General features: G+C 39.7%; 1 long non-coding RNA gene across 1 annotated transcript; it reads left to right on the top strand.

Annotated features, from left to right (window-relative positions):
• Positions 1–4,910: 4,910 nt before the first annotated feature.
• Positions 4,911–5,913, top strand: LOC110676077. The gene is made up of 3 exons (XR_002500050.1): positions 4,911–5,006; positions 5,071–5,210; positions 5,270–5,913. It is a non-coding gene; the product is annotated as an uncharacterized LOC110676077 (long non-coding RNA).
• The last annotated feature ends 19,074 nt before the right edge of the window (positions 5,914–24,987 follow it).

Genomic DNA, 24,987 nt, shown 5'->3' with positions numbered 1-24,987 from the left:
GAAGACATCAATTCCTAGTTGTATCAACGCCCTGGAGTATTTTGACTTTGCTCTATGTAGATCAGGTGCATTTCAACGCCCTGTATGGCATAAATCGATCTATCCGTGTCGACGCCCTGGAGTAGCTTGAATTTATTTCACATAGATCTTTGCGAAATCTAGAACAACGCCCTGTAGAAAATCAATTGAAATTTTCATGCTGTATTAAAGTCCTGGAGTAATTTGATCTTATTTCATATAGTACAGGTGCATCTTGACGCTTTGTATGACATCAATTGAAACTTCCTAGATATATTAACGCCCTGGAAAAATTCGCTGTAAAGTCATCATTACTGCCAAAACGAATGACGGGCTACTTTGCCTTAACATTCTGTAGGACATTAATTGTAAACTCTAAGCTAGATCAACGCCCTGGATTAATTTCACCTTTTTCCATGTAGATCAGGTACATGTGACCGCCCTTTAGGTACATGTATCAACGCCCTGGAGTAATTTGTCCTTATCCTATGTCGATTAGGTGCATCTTAACGCCCTGTTTAACGTCAATTGACCCAAGAGAAATTTGACAGTATTCCAAATAGATCAGGTGTATTTGAACGTACTGTATCAAATTAAAATTGGACCTACATCAATTAAAATTGGTAAGCTATATCAACGCCCTGGAGTTATTTGACTTTATTTCACCTATATCTTTGCAAGATCTAGAGGATCTAAAAACCGCTTTGGAAAATCAATCGAAATTTCCATGCTGCTTCAACACAGTGAAATTATTTGACCTTGTGTTATGTGGATCAGCTGCATCTTAACGCCCTGATTAAGATCAATTGCAAACTCTAAGTGGTATCTACGACAAATTTAACCCAAAATTAAAAATTCCAAGCTGTATCGACGTTCTGGAGTAATTTGATCTTATTTCAAGAAGATTAGGTGCATCTTAACGCCCTGAAGGATATCAATTGTAAAATACAAGCTTCTAATACGCATTAGAGTAATCTGGCATTGTCTTATGTAGACCATTTGCATCTAAACACCCTGTATCATTTGAAAATTTCAAGCTGTATCAAGGCCCTGGAGTAATGAGACCTTATCCTACATAGATCAGCTGCATATTAACGCCCTTTATGGCATCAATCAAAATTGTTTAGCTTCATTAACGTCATGGAGTTTGACCATGTCTCATTTAGGTCAGACTTGTAGGACATAAGCTGAAAATTCTAAGCAGTATCAACGTTCTGGAGTAATTTGACTTTATTATACGTAGATCGGCTGCATCTCATCGTCCTGTAGGACATCAATTAAAATTCCAAGCTTTTTCAATGCTCTGAGGTATATTGACCTAATTCACAAAGATCATATGCTTATCAACATATGGTATTTATCAAAATTGTCAAGCTGTATAAATGCTTTGGAGTAAATTTTAGTTCAGCTGCATATTAACGCCTCCTATGAAATCATTCGAAATTAACCCGAGCTGTATTATCTCACTGGAGTAATTTGATCTTGTCTCAGATAGCTCATCTTAATTCCCTGTAGAACAATAATTTAAAATTCAAAGCTTCATCAACGCCCTGCAGAAATTTGACCTTAATCCTCATAGATCAGGCACAACTTTAGGCTCTGTAGGACACCAATCGATATTGTCAAGCTGTTTAAACACTATGGAGTAATCAGGAGCAAATTAACGCCCTGTAGAAAATCAATTGAAATTTCTGATCTGTACGGCCCTTTGCCACCACTGAATTCTGAAATTCTGATATTCCTTTGGTGTGAAAAGAAAAAATATATTGAAATTGCGACAGCATGAAACAATATCGATCGAATCATCTCTAGTAACTCTTAAAGTTTTATGAGATACATGGAATTTTGAAGCAGAAAAAAAACATCATTTCGTGTTCTTGTTCATTTTTGGCCAATATTTTTCATGCGATAGTGACGAAAATTCATTATCAAGTACTCATCAAAAACGGTATTTGCTGAAATGAGTTTGAAAACCTGCTGTAATGAATAATTAACAATTCTAAAATCCTTCAATAGATCCAACTCCAAACTATTATAATAAACAATAGCGTGATATTTTGAAATCCAGGGCAATTGTTAATTTATTTGCACTTTGGTATCACTTCAAGATATATTTGGCTGAAGTTCGAACCTCTTGTTAAATCCAAAAATAAGGTTCAAACTTTCTAGATGTCCTGCTTTGAGATACCTTGAGCATTTCTCGCTAAACATTACTAAAGGACCTATATACAAATGAGAGATTCTCTCCTCTCTCGCTCTATTTAGATTATAACAGTGGAATACTAAAGCTTTTGGGAAGTTATTATTTGCCCGTAACGCGGGTAGATCACCTTTTCGAGGTGCGTTACGGGGTAAGATCTACCATATTTTACTCTTGTTGTATCTGTTCTTGTGAGTACTTATAAGTTCGGGTCGGAAGAGTATAAGAGAGTAACAAGCCACTAAGACCCACCTATTTGTCCTAGATAATGAGGAGGTCGAAGTGAAAAAATGGCTCAATCAGCTTCTGAGGTTGGTTTCAACTCATGAGACAATTTCTTTCCGAGATCAAGAGTTTATCTCTCGATATCTAGGAGGGAAACGATTCCGAATCAGTGGAGTAGCAGACCTCTTAACTTCTAAAATAAGCTTTTTGTTTCAAGGAATCTAAATGTTTCATGGGATGAAACCTGTGCACAGTTTCAAAAAACGACTTTGAACCTTATAAGTAGAAGCAATAATTTGATACGCTAGAGTACCGATGCATGGTCAAAATCAGTATCATTCAACCACCTTAGTCGCCGAACCTGATTAAGGGGCGCGCTTTTGAGAGTTTAATTGTGACAAACTGTTTTCTCCAAAAGGTATAAATAGCAGTATCTTTTTCTAAAGAGGCTCTATGCAAAATGGTAAAGAATGATATTTGTATAAAAAACGACTATTTCATTATTTCTCAATAGTAATGGAGTAGAACGACATGCACTAAACAAAGGACACGGGTATACCACAAAAGATCAAAGAAAACTGGTCGCAGTGGTTCATCCCGAACAGAAACAGGAAAAAAAATATATTTATTACATAAAGTAATATATGGGAATTAACGTATTTTCAGCAGTCTAAGCCGATGTCATGATTCATTTGTAATTTTCTCGGATATACGCAGACAAACTAAATGTTTGTTAAATTTATGCGCTGCTCAATCCTGTCTAATATCACAGGCTTGTTGAAAACTTTTGAGAAACGTTTTACAATATTTGAAATATCTCATGTATTTGTGACTATTGCCTGCATCCTCGTTTTCTTCGTCAGCCTTACCCATAAGAACTGCAGGCAAATCTGTTCGGCAATTCCACATAAGCCGCATTTTGAGGCGTATTTATTTCAATCAATGACATCTCTGGCGAAATTGTTTGTTCGGAAATCTCGTCAGGGGGAAGCAGGCATATTAATGGATCTCTCTTACGCTAGCTAGAAGTTTGAAGAGAAGCTCATTTATTAATATATATCAGGTATTTCTTCACTTCTTTTCTTTTCATATATCGTAAAACACAAATCAAACTGAGAAAATATGTAGCTTTCATATGCAATAATTTTGGTAATTTTAAATTTGATCATCTTGTATATCATCAGAAAAAATAATTTCACCGTTCATGCACCATTCGTTTTTAATTTTGTGGTCACCATCAAAAAGCTTACTAAGGGGTCACCTAAAAATGACATCCATCATTTGAGGGAAAGGGGTGGTCTACGAAAGTGTGACAATGCATGTATTAGGTATTGGAAAAAGCGTGAGGGGGTGGGGAGCTAGAAATCCTGAAAAATGATGGACGTCATATTTGAAACATTCCTAAGAAAAAACTGAGTTAGAACAACTGAAAAAAACTAGGTGAGCAATGGTATTAGCCGTAGGAAATGAACGATTTTCTAAATTTATGAAAACAACATATTTCGTACAACAAAGTAATAAGTAATCTTAATCAATTGCTAGTTCATTCCTCGAGTAAACTGTAAAATGGGATTAAATTTTGGATAAAAAATTTGGTGGTTATATTGTATTATGACGCCATATTGATATTAAGCAAAAGTATGAGTTATTTAGTATGACGATACTTATCATGTTGAAATGACAAATTGACTTGAAGCAAATACTCTCCATTTCGAAAATCTGTGTGAACTTTGATCATTTGTCCCTGGTTTTAAAGATATTCCGATATATTGAGAGGGCTCGACATTATCCATTTTTTTTTAAATTTATAGTTGTTTTTCGGTTTCACATTTTAATTGGAATGAGTATTCAACACAAACTAAATACGTGCAAATGCATATTAGTTCTCATATGTTTGGAATATATATTAATTTGATACAATTTTCTTGTGAGACTCCCTCATTAACGCCCGGGAGTACAACCGCCTCCTGGGCTATAGCAACGCCCTCCTCAAAAGGGAATGACTAAGAAGCTAAAATTTTACGACGACAGGGCTGGCTATTTATGTAATGTATACCAAACTGTGACATGCTAGTACAGTGTACAAATATTGTTGAACTGTATAGCAATGAAAACTCGAGAGATATGGTGAAAATGTAAAACAGCCGTTTGTCAAATTGTTTTGCGCAACAAACTCACACTTTAGCATTTTACTATATTTGACTTACTGTTATATTATGCACGCTTGAAAAAATATATGTAGATGTAGATGAAACATAAAAAAAAACTTTTTTTGCCGCATGCATTTTTTCAAAAAAAAAAAAAAAAAGGAGTTCTGTTGAAAAGATGCATACGTGCGTACATCTCGGCAAAAAAAAGTTTTTCTACTTTACAATCAAAATAAATAAAAATTAAAAATTAAATTTTGTTCCAAACTTTTTATATATGTGCCGTCACTGAGTTGATTTTTTAGCGTGCATTTTTTCGCATTGTTGTAAACAAATTAAGTAAATTTTTGTCTCCGATTCTTTTGCTCCGGTTTGTCGTCACCGTCGTCGCAGAAAAGTCGGAGGAAATAGGAAATGTAAGTTGTTGAACGTAAGTTTAAATTAATAAGAAATTCACATAATATTGTTTTTCTATTACAGCTTTTACGACCGGGATTTTATTACAACGGAACGCAGAGAACCCCACAACCTGGTAAGTGTGGGGCCGCAAGAAAAACAGAAACCCAAGGCGCGTTCGTCCTACAGCCATGGAATCATCGTTCTTCTGCTGCTAATCACAAGTAAGATCCAAAAACCGTCTTATTTCCAATTGTGAATCAATTTGTTGTTCATATTGCAGTTACCAGACCAACAAAACAGACCTCCAGCAATCAACCCACACGCAAAAATTAAACACCGCCCAAAAAGCATTCAAGAGATGAACCACTAGGAGTGGGTGCAATAATGAATACTGTCCGAAGCTCTGAAGTTCCCTGACTTGCTGAATAGTACCGGGCAGTTGCTGACTTACATGGAATCCACCCGAGAAACGATGAGATCTACAATCCTGATGGCTGCGGACTGCGTGCAATGCCCCATTTATACTGCTTCCCGACTAAAAACGGGTGAACCAACGTGCGAAGTTCGATTTTTGACCAACTTCGCCACGTCGCGAGTCACTTCGCTGTGGTGCGCATCTATGTCCTCCACCGTGTGCATTATGCGAATTAAGCACTATTGAGAATCGAGTTGTGACGCGGCGAAGTTGGTCAAAAATCAAACTTCGCACGTTGGTTCACCCGTTTTTAGTCGGGAAGCAGTATAAATGGGGCATTGCACGCAGTCCGCAGCCATCAGGATTGTAGATCTCATCGTTTCTCGGGTGGATTCCATGTAAGTCAGCAACTGCCCGGTACTATTCAGCAAGTCAGGGAACTTCAGAGCTTCGGACAGTATTCATTATTGCACCCACTCCTAGTGGTTCATCTCTTGAATGCTTTTTGGGCGGTGTTTAATTTTTGGTTAACCACCCATTTTTCAATGCGAAGCAGTATATATGGGGCATTGCATTTGTGGCGACAAACTTAAAAAAATTCTGCAAGTAAAGTTTTAATACACTTATTTTTTTGTTTTATTTTACCTATTAAGCTATAATATTCTTTTTTCATATAGTGTAAATACATCAGTACAGTAAATCATATGGTTACATTACCATAAAACACAATAAACCAACAATTTCACGTACATTATTCGTTTTTATTCCAACGTAATGGTTAAACTGTTTCCAAACATTTTGCTTTACAGTAAATTGTGCAAAAAATGGATAATAAATCAACTATTTGGCAAACAGTGAACGGACAAAAATGTTCGAGAAAATTGGCGTTTTGGAATGGTTACATAACTTAACCGCCTATTCCCCATATTGTACTTTTCCCAATTACAATTTCCGAAACTGTCAAAACCGTTCATGGAACTGAAGTCTTATTGTTATTTTGGGTGTTAAAGGAAACTGTTCATATATTGTCGCGAATGGTTTTGGATAGTACGGGAAACTGTACTGATATGGTTCACGATTATGCGGGTTGGACGATGATCAGCCGCCCCTGAAGCTGTTGTGAGCCGCTCCTAACATGAAGTACAGACGCTCAGGTTTGCTGAAACAAAGGCAAAAGCAATTTTTTTTTCTGCAGTTAATAAATCAATTTTTATAAAATGCTTGCTTATTTTTTTTTATTTCTTGCGAGGTAAAACACGCAAGCTGATCTCGGCGTTAGTCGTTTGCGCGCACGCATGCGCAATGTAGTTTGCAAATACATTGCATACATAAGGGCGTTTGATCAGATGTTATTGTTCGATTATAGTATACATGCTGATTCGAAAAATGTGCATTTGTAAGGTTCAAATTGGCACGTAACTACAGCTTGGCATTACGTTTGCTGGAATTTGAATTCAAACGGCTGTATTGGTGTTATGAAATAGGTGTGGCCGTTTTGCCCCACGAGTTGATTAAAGTTTAAGTCCTTCAATACGCTTTTTAAGGATAAATTCAACACTTTTTTCGCATGGAATACAAACTATGGGAGTGCACAAGTCGATTCTCGGTGATAGTTTCAAAAGTGTTGTTGTTTATAGGCCTGAAAAATAACCTAGAAAATAACACAAAATTACTACGAAAACAGCGAAAAACGTATTTTCGAGTTTTTCACGGTTTTTGCCAGGAAAATACTTTTGAATATATGTAGAGAAGCATTTCAATTCATTTTCCATTATCTCGGGTGAAAAACAGCGTGCCAAAGCACGTCGTTCGTTCAAAACAAGGGTGGCGCGTTTTACCCCAACGGCGCATTTTGCACCCAATTCTCCTACTTGATTTTCCTGGGCATAGAAAGTTAAGTTTCCTGTCACACAATATACTAATGCAAAAATGGCAACATGGGCAAAAAATCTATCAGCTAATAATTGTTGTAACTAACGATTCACAATCTGTACATGCTAAGTCCAAAATAAAGACAACTGAACCTAACACAGGTGAGCGTTGTTGCCGCCTCGGGGGTGAGATCCGTTTCCGATTTCTTTGCGATTTCGTTTCCTCGGTTGTGGGTCGTTTGGATCGAGCGTTGGTTAAGTTACCGTACATGGAGGTGAGAGTGGTTCAGTTTAATGAGGAATCCTGCAATACTGAGTAAATCATATTTTTTATAAACTAAGTTGTAAAGCGTAACATACCGCTGGATAAATATTACTAACTATCTGACAGAAATTAATAGTTCTCCCCAACCCAAAAGATGACCATGTCAGTCACACTTAGTTTTCTATTAATTTCTGTTCTACACAGGTCTACGCATCGAGAGTTTCGAAACTTGACGTCTGAGTACAACTAAAAATCCGAAAATGGGCTATTGACAATTTATGGGAGAGAAAGTGAGTTCTGCTGGAATGGAAGGGAGATTGATATAAAAGGCCTCGGAACAGGTGGAGAAAGGCTAATTCGATATAATACGGAATCTTTATAACTCCAATATACGGGATCGCGGTTTAAAACTCGAAGTGAAGTCTAATTAAGTAGAAAGCTTCTAAATATTTCTTTTTCTGAGTGGTGTCCCTAAGGACTAAAGGGGTTTTGAGTTGACCGGATATTTCGTCTGGTTTCGCATGCCCGTTATAAAATTAAGTTACAGTATATCCTTCTGTAACACCCACTCAGTGCGTGTAATGACGCGTCAAAGACTGGTGTTCCACTAGAGTACGTCCAGACCGTCCGTTACCATACGGTCCCGCCATCCCGTGCTTCAAACCCGCGCCTCAATGGAAGCGTTTGCCTCGACACAAGCTACCCGACGAGAGGTAAAATCCAGGCGGCGAGAATGTTTCAGCGACCACGTGATTTCGACGTAGCGGTGACTATCAGCTTGCTCAGTACTATCTCAACGAACGGCGCATCGCTCTCCTTTCCATCCTCACCCCGAAGGTGATCGACAACTTTGGGTGTTCAACCACTACAGCACCATCCCCGGGGTAGCGTGCTCTGCGAGTGAGTCGCCATTTCGCTCCCCGTTTTTCGTCGAGTCCTAGCCGTTCTTCATCTCATCGGTTGCGATCTTCGTATCGCACACAGGTAGATTCTCTTGCCAAATGCCCAGATCCCTGCTCGTCTGATGACGGGCCGACAGTCGCCCCGGAACCTGCAAAGGCACCAAAAATGGTTAGAAGAAAAAAGATAACCGACTCCTGTCTATTCTAGGCAACATGAATAGCGCCGCTCTGGTGAGTCAAAAGCCAACTGATATGTAACGTTCTCCTGGTGGCCACCAGATGTTGAAGTGGTCGTTTATTACATTCACGCTTAAAACAAGGCACACAGCTAAAACGGGGATGCCCGATATAGCCGATCATTTCTAAACACCATAAAATGTAAAAAAGGAAGAAAAAACAGCACAGGAACTTTTTTTAATATGTGTAAAAATTACACCAACTTTGTGTTGGTCCAGCAGAGCCTTATTTTATGTGAGTCGTGCTCACTCCTGTGTAACATTTTTGAAGCGTGTTTTATTTCTTCCACCTTATCATCGTTTTTTAATTGCACGATGATTAGAATTCAGTCGAAAATAATGTTTACGCGGTTTTTACTCAACAGATGGCAGTAGTGTTACTTGAATAGCGTGTCGTCGGCAAAATATATGGCAAAATAAAGAGTCGATCATCTTTTTCCTTTTAACCATCTTTGAAGGCACCCAACCGACCGGTCGCAACAAAGCTAGCTAACGTTTTCCTAATGCGCATGTGTTTTTGTAGAATATTTAAATTTGAAACGTTGGCAGTATAGACTCACAAAAGTCTCGCCATCGGAGGAGAAGAAGAAGAAGAAATTTGAAACGTTATAAGTGACATGAATTCGATTTGATTGCTACTGAATTGAGTTCACGATTTCGACCTTTGGAAATACTGTGCAGAATCCCAGTGTGTGTCATAATCCCTAGTAGAAGAAGATCCACATAACGTTTCTTCTTATTTTAAAATTGTACATTTTAAATTAATAAATAGATAAGTATTTCAACATTTAGCTTGAATAATATTATTTCCATTTTACCCAATTAAAGCAAACTCCGATTATACGGTGATAACTGCTCAACATAAAATCCAAGCACGGAAACTGGAAATTGGTCTACCGTCCAAACTGTACAAACGGCAACTGTCCTTTGCACTTTCTAACTCTCCCCCTACACAACATATATGCACTAGTCAGCCACTGTTTTCTAAACCGATTGCAATTGGTTCCGATTGTCCTTTATTGAGTCGTTAATTAACTTGTCTTATTTGAATTGGCCATATGCGGCAGTCACCAGCAGTTATATGTACCTACTAGATGGTTCACCTCTTCTCTGGTCGTGTTACAAAAAGGGCGCCAGGTCGGAAGCGTCGATGCGCGGGAAGCGTTTTAGTGTGGCAATAACTTCGTAATGATTTTTATTTGTCGATTGTTTTACTATTATTCTTCTACTCTTGTGTTTTTGTGTGCTTCGGCGGTTGACTGAAACGCATGATTGAGTCGTTGTTTTATTAACGAGATTCTATTCTTCTATGCAGCCGAGTGCTCCCTCGATGGGCAATAGAACGTTTACCATAAACAGGTAATTCCTCGCAGAACAAGGTGTGTTTATTGATTTCTGTGAAATGGGGTTAAGTTTGTGTGTGTATTGGAAATGTAAATCGATTATTTATTTATGATCCACTTGAGTAAACGTTCAATTCTGGAACACAATAACCCAACGACTGCGGATTATGACTCAATAAATGATACTTCATTGCATATGTTCTTCAACAAGTCTTTCATAAACAGAAATGATCTTGGGGATTTGGATCTATTGAAAATTCAAAAGTGTAAAAACCCCTGTCACTGACGGAGTTTTCACGAAATCACCAAGAACCTTCCAGAAAGTCGCTCATCGTTTTCTATTTGAATATCAAATGCTTTATATTGCAACATTTTCCTGAATAATGAAACAAATTTCAAGATTATATAAAATTTGAATCGAACAAAATTATTAAATTTTACTATATTCAGATGGTTGCCTTATACAGAGCGACTGAATATAAGAAATCCAAATATTATTATTTAGGCCATCATCAAAAATATTGCAAAAACTTTGGAATTTTCGGGCTACTTTTTTAAAATTGCCCTTGTTTTGTTTGAAATTTGTGCCCTTGTTGCCCAAATAGTGCCCTTGTTTTGTTTGAAATTTTTGGACTGTGTTTATAATGTCGTCAATATCAGCTTTTTTTAGTCGAAATGGTTTCAAATTCTGACTCATTCAAAGAAGACAATCAGCCAGGAATACACACCGAACGCGGGTCACATTAACTACAACTCTGCGGATTCGCTAAATACCGAAATAATGCGCCCATATTTTCCGCTACTGTGAACTTCAACTGCAAAGCCCTTTTCGGTGCATTCAACCAAATTCTCAGGTTCACAGCTGGTGAAATATGGAACACTGACTGGAATGCTAAAACAGCTCTCAACTCCCGCGCGGTGGAAAGCATCAGCAGAAAATTATGAATGGGAAAACAAAATCCGCATGATGACTCCTCGCTTTCAACGAGTGACGAGTAGGTGGACGAGGTGACTGCAGAGTATACAGTATTGGACAAAACATTTGCAACTTTTTCGATTTTCCATACAAAATGACCAACTTTGGTAAGCTAGATCTCAGTTATTTATGGACCGATTTGAATGAAACTTTCACAGAACATCAGATATAACTTGAATTTTAAGGACATTATAAAAGGAAGCCACATAAAAAATGCATGAGTGTTGGTAAAGTAAACTTTTTCCCATATAGTGATTGTATTTGTTAGAACAAGAATCATGTTACAGATACCACCATAAGAAAAAACTGTCAAAGTTTGTTTTGATTAGCTGGCAGTGTTGCGGTAAGCTCATACTGAATGTTCTCAATTATTTGAAAGTTATTCAAACTTGATTTTTGTCGAAATTTATTCCTATATATTGAAATGGAAAAAAATCATTCTTCACATCGTTTCAATTTTTGAAGCACAATGTCTCGGAAATACGGCAAAAACATGTGATTTGTATAAATTATTTAGAAACAATTCCGGCCCCACTGCTGGAAAAATCACCAATACTACCACACAACATGACTGCTTATAGTCACCGTCGCGAGTGTTTACTCTCCGTAAAAGTGAAATTGGAATTTGAAAAATAAAGCCAGTTCAACGCGATTTGCAAGGTTTTTTCGGTATTTTAATCAAAGTTATAGAAAATTTAGATGTGCGCGGTCGTAGTGATTACATTTGTATCGATTTTTACTTTAAAATTATGTGTAAAAATACAGTGAGAACTTTGCTGCTAAATTGATGCCATCAAAAATGGAGGAAGAAGCTGAAAGAAACAGAAACTGTGCATGGTTTGAAAAATGCAAGGGCTACGTCTCCTAACTACAATTGTGCAACAAATTTAGTTTCAGTGGGTAGAATATAACCATGTGCGCCAGCTATAGCAGTTTCGCTTCACAATCTAAAGGTAAGAACCGTAAAATTCGATTTACAAGTTTGCATATGTTTGTCCAAATCAAAAGTATGGCAAGAGGGGTGGAAAGGAGGGGAAGTGCAGTAGGTACCATGTTAGACGCCATTTCTGGCCTTGCTTTATAATGTACTTAATATATATTTTTGAATAATTTTTCCAATCACGAGTTTATAAGTAATAACGATTTGACTAAAGTGTAATTTTCGACGAAAAATTCAAAACTTTTTATCTCAAAATCTGATAGCCCTACAGAAAAACTGTCTTCAGCAAACTTATTCATCTCGTCAAAATCTACAACTTTGCTGAAGATACCATGAAGCTATTCCTTCAATATGTTTAGTTATGTTTATTATAAAAAATCGTGAAAAAAATTCACTTTAGTCAAACCGTTACTGCTTTTCAACTTGTGATTGGATAAATCACTCAAAAATATATGTTAAAATTCAAGTTATGTCTGATATTCTGTGAAAATTTCATTCAAATCGGTCCATAAATAACCAAGATATAGTTTATCAAAGTTGGTCATTTTGTATGGAAAATCGAAAAAGTTGCAAATGTTTTGTCCAATACTGTAAGTGGTCGGTCGCGCTCTGGATCGCATCCATCCGTCCGTTCTGGGTTGGACACTCGGATTACAGACTGATTACATCCCTAGCACCGCAGCAGGACCTCCGTGTCGGTTGCCGTCGCACAGTGGCCTGACTTCATACTAATGTTGGCCAAAAATACAAAAATCTCATTTAAAATCGTTCAAAGCCATTGAGAGAACATTATTTTGAACGCAACGTTACATTTCAATCTGCCAAAATCACCTGAAGTTTAATGTGAGAAACTACAAGTGGTAGTTTAAATACTCGTATCTGTCTAAAGATAAGCATTAGGGCGGAATTAATAGGTACAATACTCAAATCTACTTTTTTGATTCTATCAGTGGGTTCAAAAACGTAAAATACTGTTTGAGTGCAGGTTTTTAGATCTACAAACGTAACAGAGATTTTTCGGAAAATTATGAACAAGGTCGATGCCTATCAGGTCATTTAAGTATAATTATACTTGTTTGTTCGGCCAGATGAAGGTCTACAACTACATCATCATCCTTGCACAACTGCGTCAAGAACCGTAACGCAGAAGAATACGCCGAACAGTTTCCGAAAGCGGATAGGGCGATAGTCGAAAATCATTAAGTGGACGTCTGTTTCGATATGACGGAGACAGTCGGATACAGACGGAGAAGTGGGCCCAAGAAGTGAAGTTCGTTCATTCCAAGGGCGGGTTCGAGATCCGAAACTAGGTGTCGAATTCAGAAGAGTTCCTCCATGCCATCGGTAAGCGCACACCCGATCAGAACGTGCAGGTCCTGCAGGATAAAGAATCCAATCTAGAGCGTGTGCTGGGAGTATCCAGTTAGCGACGAGTTTCTGGCGAAGTTAAGAGAAAATTTGGTGTCTTATTTCTCGGCCGGCTAAGAGGGTTGAAGAGCAGCGTCATTCGGAGCTACTGCGGTACAAGCCATTTGTGGAGTTTCGGATCGGCGAGCGGAAGTAGGCTAGACTCAAATGGACCGTGTTTTCGAGGTCCAAGTTTTCTGTATCAGCCGGAAAAACGATGGACGGATCAAGAAGCGGTAGAGACGAATACTTCTGAAGAAGTACGGGCGTATAATCTAGTCCACAACATTTCACTAGTAGTGCCAATGTTTGATGTTTGGCGCATTTCCCGTTGGAAGGGGTCGGTCAGAGAGGTAGCATGCGTCTAGCGGTTCATATCCAACTGCGACCGGAAGCAATCGAAGCGATTCTGGCACCATCTAGAGAGCGCAGTTTGGTGGCAGTTCCTCTAAAGCGGGAAGAGCATCAGCGAGCGGAAGCCTACCAGTCGCGGTTGGCACAGGCCGATTCTTACGAGGAAGAAGTGAAGACGATGGTGGTCCAAACATGGTCACGGTTGGGCGTAGGTCAGAAAAGCGCGGAATCTGCCTCTTCACGTGCCTGACAAGGAGAGCGATTCACCTGGAAGTGGCACTTAGTTTGACAACGCAGGCGTGCCGTATAGGCAAACCGGTTGAATCCTTTACCGACAACGGGACCAACTTCTAGGGGGCGAGTAAGGAGATAATGCGGAAGATAGATGGTGAGTGGACATGGCGGATGCTCGGACTCGGTGGAGCTTCAATCCACCAAACGCGCCATACATGAAATGCGTCTGGAAACGGCTAGCCCGATCGGTAATATCAGCACTGATCGTGTTGAACGATGGAAGAAGGTTGATGGATGAGGTGCTGCTGGTTACATTGGTCGAAGAAGAGGACCTTGTAAATTCACAGCAGTTGACATACTCTGGATTGGGACCCGAGGCAGGTGAAGCACTAGCACCGAATCACTTTGTGAAAGAAGCAGATCTGGCGGTAGATCAGGTTACGAAGGAAAACGACGCGGAGGCTTTGCCAATTAGACCGGGGGATCTGGTGTACATATCGGAAGAAGGAGCGAGTGGACACATGGGGTTGTTAAGGAGTTGTAAAGACGGCGAAAGGGGAGTTCCAGCGTCCGGTGGAAAGCTGGTGGTGCTAGAAAAGATTCAGGAGCGTAACTCTGGTGTTAGATAATCCGCCCAGATTGACGGAGAGAGGTATTTCCGCGCCATCCAATATCGCAAAACCAAATTGTCGGGTGTTGAATTCATCCCCAGTGCCGTTTGGCCAGGGTGCGGTTGGCCAGGTTGGCAACCGTCAAGAGCACAAGCCTTCAGGGGGCGTCAAAACGCATGATTTAAAAAAAAAACTCCGGAAGAACTGATGATGACAAGGACGCATTTTACGCGCAGCTTGAACACGAGTACGACCGCTGCCCAAGCCACGACGTCAAGATCATCATAGGTGATTTGAACGCTCAGGTTGGCCAGGAGGAGGAGTTCAGACCGACGATTGGAAGGTTCAGCGCTCACCGGCTGACGAACGAGAACGGCCTACGACTGATAGATTTTGCCGCCTCCAAGAACATGGCCATTCGCAGCACCTACTTCCAGCACAGCCTCCCGTATCGATACACCTGGAGATCACCACTGCAGACGGAATCACAAATCGACCACGTTTTGATCGATGGACGGCACTTCTCCGATATTACCGACGTCAGAACCTATCGCGGCGCTAACATCGACTCTGATCACTATCTAGTGATGGTGAAACTGCGCCAAAAACTATCCGTCATCAACAATGTACGGTATCGACGCCCGCCTCGGTATAACCTAGCGCGACTGGCCCAACCGAACGTCGCTGTCGCATACGCGCAGCATCTCGAGGTAGCGTTGCCGGAAGAGGGCGAGCTTGACGAAGCCCCTCTTGAGGACTGCTGGAGCAACATAAAAGCAGCCATCAACAACGCAGCCGACAGCATCGTCGGGTACGTGGAAAGGAGGACATGTAACGATTGGTTCGACGAAGAATGCAGGCAGGTTTTGGAGGAGAAGGATGCAGCGCGGGCTGCAATGCTGCAGCAAGGAACGCGACAAAACGTGGAACGATATAAAAGAAAACGGAAGCAGCAAACCCGCCCATCCGGGACAAAAAGCGCCGCCTGGAAGAAGCGGAATGTGAAGAAATGAAACAGCTGCATCGTTCTCAAGAAACACGAAAGTTCTACGAGAAGCTCAACGCATCCCGAAAAGGCTTCGTGCCGCGAGCCGAAATGTGTAGGGATAAGGACGGAAGCATCTTGACGGACGGACGTGAGGTGATTGAAAGGTGGAAGCAGCACTACGATGAACACCTGAATGGCACGGAGAACACAGGCGACGAGGGTCACGACAGCGGAGGAAGTGACTACGTCAGCACGGCGGATGAAGGAAACCAACCTGCCCCCGCATTGAGGGAAGTTAAGGATGCCATCAGCCAGCTCAAGAATAATAAGGCCGCTGGTAAAGATGGTATTGGAGCTGAACTCATCAAAATGGGCCCGGAGAGGTTGGCCGCCTGTCTGCACCGGCTGATTGTCAGAATCTGGGAAACCGAACAGCTGCCGGAGGAGTGGAAGCAAGGGGTCATATGCCCCATCTACAAGAAGGGCGACAAACTGGAATGTGAAAACTATCGTGCGATCACTATCCTGAATGCCGCCTACAAAGTGCTATCCCAGATTATCTTCCGTCGTCTATCACCAATAACAAATGAGTTTGTGGGAAGTTATCAAGCTGGTTTCATCAACGGCCGCTCGACAACGGACCAAATCTTCACTGTAGGGCAAATCCTCCAGAAATGCCGTGAATACCAAGTCCCAACGCATCACCTGTTCATCGATTTCAAAGCGGCTTATTATAGCATCGACCGCGAAGAGCTATGGAAAATCATGGACGAGTACAGCTTTCCCGGGAAGCTCACAAGACTAATAAGAGCAACGATGGACGGTGTGCAGAATAGCGTGAAGATTTCGGGCGAACATTCCAGTTCGTTCGAATCCCGCCGGGGACTTCGACAGGGTGATGGACTTTCGTGCCTGCTGTTCAACATCGCGCTAGAAGGTGTCATGCGGAGAGCCGGGTTCAATAACCGAGGTACGATTTTCACAAGATCCAGCCAATTTGTTTGCTTCGCGGATGATATGGATATTGTCGGCAGAACATTTGGAACGGTGGCAGACCTCTACACCCGCCTGAAACGTGAAGCAACAAAAGTCGGCCTGGTGGTGAATGCGTCAAAAATAAAGTACATGCTGATAGGCGGTACCGAGTGCGACAGAGCCCGCCTGGGAAGCAGTGTTACGATAGACGGGGATACTTTTGAGGTGGTTGATGAGTTCGTCTACCTCGGATCCTTGTTAACGGCTGATAACAACGTTAGTCGTGAAATACGGAGACGCATCATCAGTGGAAGTCGCGCCTACTATGGGCTCCAGAAGAAGCTGCGGTCGAGAAAGATTCACCCCCGCACCAAATGTACCATGTACGAAACGCTTATAAGACCGGTGGTCCTCTATGAACATGAAGCATGGACCATGCTGGAAGAAGACCTGCAAGCACTTGGAGTGTTCGAACGAAGGGTGCTTAGGACGATCTTTGGCGGAGTGCAGGAGAACGGTGTGTGGCGGTGGAGAATGAACCACAAGCTCGCTAGGCTCTACGGCGAACCAAGTATCCAGAAGGTTGCGAAAGCCGGAAGGGTGCGCTGGGCAGGGCATGTTGCAAGACTACCGGACAAAAATCCTGCAAAGATGGTGTTCGCGTCGAATCCGGTTGGCACAAGAAGGCGGGGAGCACAGCGAGCGAGGTGGCTTGATCAGGTGCAACAAGATCTGGAGAACGTGGGCCAAAATCGAGGTTGGAGAGACACAGCCTTGGACCGAGTAAATTGGCGTAACATCGTTAACGAGGTTTTATCAAATTAATTGATGTAACACCAACTAAATAAATAATAAAAAAAACTAGAGATCCTCATATGTCAAAGTTCCGAAAAATAAAGGTTGACAAAAACATGAACAGTTGAAATAGCTTTGAAAAATTGATTAAAACTAAATATTTTGTATAAGATTTTAAAAGACTCGTTAATTGAAAATTATTTAGAAAATATCAGTGGGGGTTGTGTACAAGACACGACCGCATGACGTTAACTACGCCATGTGATTTGCTGCATTTAAATTTAAGTCAATTGTCATATTTGCAACCTTCTTTTAGTTATAATTTAGAATGTAATGTTTTGTGAATTTCAGAACAGTGAGGAGCTCTTTGTTCGGAGAAGTGCTCCAGTCATCGATATCGTCATCGCCACCGTAATTTTCAATTTGTCGTATTGTCAATTCTTCTTCTTCTAATTGGCATTAACGAGAAGCAGTGATCTCAGTTTAGCGTTCAATGAGCAATTCCACAGTTATTAACTGAGAGCTTTCTTTGTCAAAGCTGCCATTTTCGCATTCGTACATCGTGTGGCAGGTACGATGATACTTTATGCCCAGGGAAGTGAGGGATATTTTCATTACGAAATTATCGACCGGGAATCCTGGGTTCGACACCTTCAGTATGACTTTGCTTTGTAGCCGCAGACTCTAACCACTCGGCTTAGAGAGGCCCCTATTAGCAATTATTGTATGATGTCACGAGGAGAATTAAGTGATTATAGCAAGTATGTGGTATTAGGAAATATTACCCAATTAAGGTGAAGATGAATCGAAGACAAAACTTAAATTTTCAAGATTACAAATCTGGAGAACCGAACTTCCATTTGAGCTGCAAACCTAATCGATAAGTCACCACCAGCTACTTACCAATCGATTAAGTTTTCAGCTCAAACGGATGTCTGGTTCTCTAGATTCGTGCTCTTGAAAATGTTTAGCTTTGGCTTCGATTCATCTTCACCTTAACTCTTTAGTACACATTTGTTGGCCCTGAAAATGGCCGATTGAATTGTTGAATTCGAGTAATAATGGATCTAATTCAACCATGAAGTTTTACTGAACCAATGTTGGCTGAGCAGTCTTCAGGGAATTAAAAACGCTAATTTTTTATTTTTTCCCGACGTTTCGGTCCGTTTGGGACCTTTTTCAAGGGTTCAATCACTACGGTTTTCTAGTCAAGATGGCTTTGCTAAACGCTAAAATGTCATGCGGAAATATCGGTATCGATTGAGTCCGACCGGTTCTGAACCATCGTGGGGCGGACAATCTCCTACCTAGCGAGCGGTCTGGAATTCGGTGTCCTATATTTAGTGGAAGATCTAAATATAGGACACCGAATTCCAGACCGCTCGCTAGGTAGGAGATTGTCCGCCCCACGATGGTTCAGAACCGGTCGGACTCAATCGATACCGATATTTCCGCATGACATTTTAGCGTTTAGCAAAGCCATCTTGACTATAAAACCGTAGTGATTGAACCCTTGAAAAAGGTCCCAAACGGACCGAAACGTCGGGAAAAAATCAAAAATTAGCGTTTTTAATTCCCTGAAGACTGCTCAGCCAACATTGGTTCAATAACATAACCTCAGTCGAAGCTCATCCAAAAAACATGAAGTTTTACTTCTGCCCAACATATATCTACTTCAGTTCAGATTCTGACAAATATTTACGGAAACTTCAGAATGCTTACTTTTTAAAAGTGTTCAATGTTGTAGTTGAGTTTTATTTGCAAATCTGTGCGATTTGGAAATCTAGTTTTCAAAAACAATGAAGTTTGTTCTATTATAATTTTTAGGAAATCAAAAGCCTTAACCAACTTTTTACGTGTTGAACGAAAGAAAAAATGACGTAGATTTTCAAAGGCATTCATCTGTACCTAGTTTGTTTCACTTTAAATTTGTATTTCAACCAGGACTTTTTCGGGGAGATATTTTCGTTGAGGAGTAAGTTTTCCTGTTCTGCAATGCTCTTCAAATTTGGCCACAGTATAATATTTCCGTTCCTTGATCCCCGCAGCCACGTTGCAGGAACGACCAACAGCTCATTTCAATCCCGTGCGTTGGTTGTTTGAACAACGGCGAATGGCATTAGCTGTACCGTAATTCGGGGTGTAGTTGATCAGTGGGGAGAAGTTGATCATTCACGTACCCACATGTATAAACTGTCAAGAGAGCTATGATTCGATTTTAATTAGCACAATATATGTGGCGTCGTATTACCTGATGGCTGCTCTTGATGATACTAAATTCTGTTTGACAATCAAGATAATTATTCCATGGAAAAAACAGACTTTTTATGAAATGTTTGATGAACTGTTGAAGGGTTCCCCTTTAAACAATCGACTGTTGACAAGGCTATATAAAGACACCATTTAAATAAACTGTTTCATACATTCCAGATATGTTCTGTGAATCCAGTTTTGAATTTACATTTTGGATAAACAATCATATTCTGAGTAAAAACTGTATTTTTTTGGGCGTGAGTTGCTAATTTCAAAGAAAATTGCATACTTTTAGGCGTTTAATGTGGTGTATTCTGTAATTTACAACATTCAAATTTAAAATTGACCGATATTTAATAAAGTTGTAAGATTTTTGAGACTTGATTCTAGATCAGTGACCCCAGATTTAGTGAATAGCATATCTTAGGAAACTTATTCGCAATGATTGATCAACTTCACCCCGGAATCAAAAACCCCACTTTTTGATTTTAAAAAAATGTTTTTGTTATGAAGAGAACATTTTGTCGAAATTTCGTTTGTATAGTTCGATAGATATCCAACCAGTACATGTTTTAAAAATATTTGGAAGATAATACATACATTCCACTAGGAGTTACAGGACCGAATTGCTCTAAAGTGATCAACTTCACCCCATTTGACGGTAAAAATAATGCAGTATAATTATATTTAGTATTTCCAGAGGGCACTTCACTAACGCACCAGTATAATTTTCGAATAGCAATTAATAAATTGATTAAATTTCTTCTGGTTCTGCTCTCACACAGATTAAAACACAACTGCTTGGCAAAAAACTGTAGCAAAATCAAAACAAGTGTGAAACGTCAAACGGGACAAGTGTATAAGAAGTTGCGCGTGAACTTTATTCGAACATTAAATCTCCTTGAAAGTTTCTTTGAAGTTCAAAAAAAGTTCGTGTATTGCTATACAATTCTCTTTAGTCTTTCGTCGTTTCATAATCAGCACTTTAAGTAAAAGCATTCTATATTGCACATTTTGCGTATGGACCTGGGGCATGAATCTGAACTTCAAAGTTCGAGACATGGGGTAAGTCCTTGAACATAAACAACAAAAAATATATTTAAAAAGATATATCATACTGTTATTTTACAAATAAAATAAAAAAAAAAACATTAAATACCAATTCAACAATACAAAAATAGAACATGAGCAGTAAAATTAATCCCATTCAAGAAAAAAATATATTTTTGTTAAGTTCTTCAAGGTTCTATTTGGAGTTGAATAACATTCTCCACGTGAGTCAAATAGTACCATTTGTGAACCTTAAGGTTGCCGTTAGAAGCTGAACAATATTTTGTTAGAAACTTGATCATCCAATCAGGACTTGAAAGTTCAGAAAGTTACTTAAAAAGTGTTTTTTTTTAAATGTATTTATTAGTATCATTCCAAACATTACATCAATTTCTCATATCTATTCTAGGTGTTCTGTGTAATTAGACAACACTATCATCCTAATTTGGTAAAACAAATTTAATTAAAAAGTAAGTTATTTACAGTTCTTCTCAGTATTCTTTGCATAGCTGATTTGGCTCAATAAAATCCTAGAGGATAGCTAGGCATTTTTTTAAGGCCAGAATTCTCTTTTGACCTCTTTGAGCATTTCCTTCTATGCATAGAACTTCTATTTTCACACAAATTTTATTGAGCGTCTTTCACGAAAATTCTTGAAGCAAGCAAAGCAAAAATATTCGAAAAATTTGTGTGTAGTGAAATAGTTGCTTGTTGTCTCAGTGTAAAAAAAATATCAGTGAATGAATTCGCAAACTTCATTTTTTTTTGGCCTTTTGTCACCTTTGGACCACTGTGCGTCCTGTGATGTTTACGGAAGCGAAACAAATGACGATGATGCACGCAAATATGCCAAATCCGAACTCGGCCATTGCTGCCGTATTTTCCTGGGCCGGGTGATCGAATGCGGGTGTCTCCGGTTCTGTGGCCGTTGTCCCAGCAGATCGTTTGTCATTATCGCTCTTGACTGGAAATGTGGTTAAATTTGCTGAATGTAATGACCACTGACTGACTGACGGACTCTGACTGCTGGGAGCTGCACAGACAGAGGGCTGATGGATTTGTTCGAGTAGAATCAGCTCTAGTTCGTGAATACCTGTATGGATGGTAACCGAACTGACCTCGATGATGAGGGATGCAATAGTGGGCACACGTGGATTGAAATATGGACATTTGAGCGTCAAGTAGGTGGAGCCATAAATTTTAACGATGCACCAGCAAAGACGTCACACTATGCTGTCGTGATTAATCCACATGATGAATGCTGCTTCCCTGAAGGTATGGGCGGTGAGTTTAGGTTATATCTGTGGGAATATTTACGACACGGTTAGGCGCAGTTTCGATGAGTTTTAACCCTTTGGGGCCGGCGCGGTCATATATGACCGCAGTACAAAAAAGGCTGTGAAAAAAGAACCAATGAACAAATGTATATACTGTCATCGGCAAAGTTGTCCCAAATATACTCTTTTATCAGAGAAAAATATGAAGTATATGCCTTTATGACCTAATTGACAACCTAGAACATCCTGAACATTCTGAAGTTGGGAAAATTGAACTATAAGTACATACGAAGCGTGAAATGCTGTTTGTGAACATAAATGATGTTCAGGCTAGATAATACAGAATTACTCTTTTAACGAAAACACTATTTCACTTGCTTTGCTATATCCTGGAATGTTCTAGGACGTCCAAACTGTCCTGAAGCCCACTCTTTGAAATCTACAACCGTAACAGTAATTGTTTGGGTTAAAAACAATAACATTACAAATTCAAATAGAATCTACCAACCTCTGAGAATCACAAAAGCTATTTCAAAGAACGTTTGGGATATTCCAGGCCCTCCAAATTACCCTGGAGTTCAGAACTTCAGGTCTACACTTGTTCCAGTAGTTATTCTTGCTAAACTGAGTGAAGTTATATAATCTACAATGTTTACTGAACCTTGTCACGGATCAAAAGGCTACTTCAAGAAACGTTTGAGGTATTCCAGGCCCTCCAAATTACCCTGGAAATCTGAATTTCATGTCTACATTTATTCCAGTAGTATTTCTTGCTAAACTGGATGAAGTTATATAATCTACCATGTTCACTGAACTTTCGCACGTATACATAGGATGTTTTAAAGAACGTTTGGAGTATTCCGGGCCCTCCAAATTACCCTGGAGTTCAGAACTTCAGGACTACACTTATTCCAGAAATTTATCTCGCTAAACTGAGTGAATTTATAAAATCTTTCCTGTTCACTAAACCTTTTCATGCATCAATAGGCTGTTTCAAGGAACGTTTGGGATATTATAGGTGCTCCAAATTACCCTGGAGTTCAGAACTTCAGGTCTACACTTATTCCAGTATTTTTTCTTGCTAAACTGAGTAAAGATATATAACTTACCAAGTTTACTGAACCTTGTCACGGATCAATAGGCTAATTCAAGGAACGTTTGGGGTATTCTAGGCCCTCCAGATTACCCTAGTGTTCGTAACTTCAGGTTTACTTTTGTTTCAGTAATTTATCTCACTAAACTGAGTGAAGTTATAAAATCTAACATGCTCACTAAACCATCTCATGGATCAATAAGCTCTTTCAAGGAACGTTTGGGATATTCCAGGCCCTCCAAATTACCCTGGAGTTCAGAACTTCAGGTCTGCACTTGTTCAAGTAATTTATCTCGCTAAACTGAGTGAAGTTATAAAATCTAACATGTTCACTGAATTTTCTCACGGATCAATTAGCTGTTTCAAGGAACGTTTGGGGTATTCCGAGCCACCCAGATTACCCCGAGTTCAGAAATTCAGATCTACAATTGTTCTAGCAATTGTTCTTACTAAACGATGAAGTTATTTAATGTTCACTGAGCTTTCTCACGAATCAAAAAGATATTTCAAGGAACGTTTGGAGTATTCCAGGCCCTCCAAATTACCCTGGAGTTCAGAACTACAGGTATTCCCTTGTTCCAGTAATTTTTCTTTCTAAACTGAGTGAAGTTATGTAATCTACTATGTTGACTGAACCTTCTCATGGATCAATATGCTGTTTCAAGGAACGATTGAGGTATTGCAGATCCTTCAAAATTTCCCCAGGACTTCAGAACTTCAGGTCTACTATTTTTCCAGTAATATTTCCTTCTAAACTGAGTGAAGTTATATAATCTACCATGTTCACTGAACCTTCTCACAGACCAATTGGCTATTTCAAGGAACGTTGGTGATATTCCAGGCCCTCCAATTTACCTTGGAGTTCAGAACTTCAGGTCTACCCTGGTTCCAGTAACTTTTCTCGCTAAAATGATCAAAGTTTTCCCTTTGGGGCCGGCACGGTCATTTATGACCGCAGTCGGAAAATGGCTGTATAAAAAGAACCAATGAATAAAATTTACTGTCTTCGGAAAAGTCCTTGCAAATATACTTCCCTGTCAGGGAAAAATTTTAGGTGTATGCCTTAATGTCCTACTTGGCAACCTAGAACATCCTGAACATGCAGAAGTCTGACAAATAGAATAATTAGTATAAAAGTAGCTTAAAATGCCTTTTGTAAATACAATTGATGTTCGTACTTGGTAATACATACCTATTATGCCAAGAAAAACGCTGCTTCACATGCCTTTTCATGTCCTGGGATATTCTACGACGTTCAGACTATCCCGAAGCTCAATTCTCGAAATTTACAGCAGTAGTTGCTTGCGCTAGAAATAATTAGCGATGCCAGATTTCTTTGGAAATCATTCCGTAGACGAAAAGTGATAAGCGGGGGTAGAGATCCCCGGCATTACAATTCCGTAGATTTCCGTTGGAAAAATCCGTAAATTACCGTAGAATAATGAGAATTTCCGTAGCTTTCTGTAGAAAATATACATTTTCCGTAGAATTATCTTACGGATCCGTAGAAAGTGCTGAATTCCGTAGATCTACGGAAATTTCCGTAGATCTGGCAACGCTGCAAATAATAATATTTTCAACTCAAACGGAATCTATTGACCTCTGAGAATCTCAAAAGCTTTTCCAAACTATCCTGGAGCTCAGACCTTCAAATCTGCCCTTGTGGCAGTGTTGTTTTTCGCTAAATAGAGTTCAGTTATATAATCTACCAGCCCCCATAGCCAAAGCTGTAAAGACGCGGGTATTCATCATGACCATGCTGAGGGTTCCGGGTTCGATTCCCGGTCGGTCCAGGATCTTTTTGTAATGAAAATATTCTTGACTGCCTTGGGCATAGAGTAAAGGGTGTCCACGATGAAATTACCACATACAAAATTGATTCGCAAAATTCGAGTTTTCATCCGATTGCCATCAAAACTTCAGGGATTGAGAAATAACTATTAAACTTCATTTTACCATTTTACTCATATTTTATTTACAGTCCATACGTAAATGCCCGCACCTTGGCCTCAA

Source organism: Aedes aegypti, chromosome 2, assembly GCF_002204515.2.
Source record: "Aedes aegypti strain LVP_AGWG chromosome 2, AaegL5.0 Primary Assembly, whole genome shotgun sequence".
Taxonomy (NCBI): Eukaryota; Metazoa; Arthropoda; class Insecta; order Diptera; family Culicidae; genus Aedes; species Aedes aegypti.
Note: the sequence above shows the minus strand (reverse complement) of the source record. Positions and strands in the feature narration are given on the sequence as shown.